Below are 2,385 nucleotides of genomic sequence, written 5' to 3' on the forward strand. Positions count from 1 at the left end.
GCCCAAGAGACCGTTCCTCCACAAAAACTTTCCAGGTTTATCTCAAAACATATTCCTCTCCCAAAAAGAGTATGTCTTGAATCTTCAAAAATAAGATTAAAAGGTTCTGTCTGAAGCAGTGGGTCTCAAACTTAGCTTCACATTTTAATTGTTTGGGAAATGTTAAAAGTTACAAATATACTAATATCTGTGTGTCACTCATCTGAGATTGTGACTTGATTGCTCTGGAGTTTTTTCTGGACTTCTGGAGTCTTCTAAGTGTGCCAGGTGATTCTACTGTGTAGCTACTGTGGCAGGCACTGCCCTGGTATCCACCATGGGGTGTGTGGGATTTTCATAGGCAAATCCTAGTATGTATAGTTTTTTCCTTCCATCTCAAGCTTCCTTAGTGAGCATCCAAATGGGCTTTTCCAGCAGTCAGACTCTTCTCCATGTCTCTGTGGTCTCTCCTTATTCCTAAACTAGCCAATAATGTTATCTCCTCCCACCATGTTGCAAAGACACACAATGTAAATATGGCAATGAAGCTAGGGGGACTTGCTTTTAATATATAGATAAACAAAGATTATAAAATTGCTTAGTACATTTGTACTGAGGGAAAATATGACATCGTATCCTTTGGTAGAGGCTAGAGACCAGCAAAGTAAACAGGGAGGTGTTCCAAGGGCAAACCTGCCTCTGCTATGACAGAAGGATTTACACATAACAAAGCTCAAAGGGTTTCAGAGGCACTCCCTTACTGACTCCATCTGTGGGCACTGTCAGGTTCCAAATGCTATCACTGCAAATAAGTGATGTACGCATTCACCTTTTATAAATCACTTACTTTACCATTCAAATAAATGCCAGCATTTCACCAAGGAAATAGCATAATCACAAGAAGTTGGGACATAATTATAGTTAATATAATTGAGGCCCTGATCTTATCAACCCAGGAATAAGCCTTATTAATCAGTACACTGAGAACCAAGTTGAGCGATTTTCTCTGTCACTGACCTAGCCTGGCTTATGGGAGGAACAGGAAGAACATGAGCTCCAGTGTGAGCAGTAAGGACAAGGAGGAAGTCCAGAACATAAGTCCTATATCTTAGGATCAGAGAATAATCCTCAAGGCCACTACTTTTTTTTTTTTAATTTGTATACTCAAAAATTTTATTGTGAAACATTTGTTAGGAATCTTTGCAAACAAAGAAAAATCACAGGGCACCTGGGTGGCTCAGTCAGTTAAGCATCCAAATCTTGATTTTGACTCAGGTTATGATCTCAGGGTCCTGAGATTAAGCCATGGGTGGGGCTCCATGCTAGGTATGGAGCCTGCTTAAGGTTCTCTCTCCTTCTCCCTCTGCCCCACCTCCACCCTGCATGCACTCTCTCTGTGCCTCTCTCAAAAAGAAAGAAAGAAAGAAAGAAAGAAAGAAAGAAAGAAAGAAAGAAAGAAAGAAAGAAGAAAATCACAAAAGATCCCTGATTTCAAGAGGCTCAGAGTCTAATGGAGAAAACATTCAAGTTCCTGCAGTTCTACTTACAGTCCTTTGTTCAGGCCCAGTCTGAATTCTGATTGATTCTGGCCTCCCTGAGCTACCTCCTCCTGCTGGCCACCTACCCCACCTGCTTCATGAGGAGGGACAACCTGACCTGGGAAAGTGAGTTTGTCCTCCTGGGGCTCTCCAGTGACAGGCTGGACTGTTTGTCCTATTCGGGGCCATCTATCTGCTGACCCTGCTGGGCAATGGGCTCATTGTCCTCCTGCACCTGCCCATGTACCTCTTCCTCTGCAACCTCTCGGTGGTGGACATTTGCTACACCTCTAGCGGGGTCCCCCAGATGCTGGTGCACTTCTTGCTGGAAAAGAAGACCATCTCCTTCACCCGGTATGGGACCCAACTCTTCTTCTCGCGGGTCCTGGGGAGTACTGAGTTCCTGCTGCTGGCTGCTATGGCCTATGACGGCTACATGGCTATTGGTGACCCCTTGTGCTACATGGCAGCTGTCTCTTGGCTTACAAGACTGGTGACTTCTGTGGTGGAGACAGTGGTCACCATGTTCCTGCACCCCTGGGGACACCACGTGCTGAACCACATGGCCTGTGAGTGTCACACACACCCAGTCGTAATGGTGGCTCCAGTGTCGAAGTGCTGATGGGGCCCAGAGCTGAATGCTGGGCAGGAAGTTAGTTGTGTTAACAGAGAAATATAGATACGCTGAGAAGGGGAAAGAGAAGGCTGCTTCCTAAGGACAGTGAAACTTGTACTAAGGTAAACAGTATTTGTGCAACTGTGCACATGTGTGTGTGTGTGTATGAAAAATGGACTCTTTGTTTTTGAAGGAATATAGATAATGACAAGTTCTGAAATCTTTGTAGCTCTGACTCGTTCTCATCAAGAC

The 2,385-nt window shown here is 44.5% G+C and overlaps 1 pseudogene; it reads left to right on the top strand.

Moving 5' to 3' along the window:
* Window positions 1-1,615: 1,615 nt before the first annotated feature.
* On the top strand, window positions 1,616-2,139 carry LOC123951475 (annotated as a pseudogene).
* Window positions 2,140-2,385: the final 246 nt, after the last annotated feature.

Source organism: Meles meles, chromosome 10 (genome assembly GCF_922984935.1).
Source record: "Meles meles chromosome 10, mMelMel3.1 paternal haplotype, whole genome shotgun sequence".
Taxonomy (NCBI): Eukaryota; Metazoa; Chordata; class Mammalia; order Carnivora; family Mustelidae; genus Meles; species Meles meles.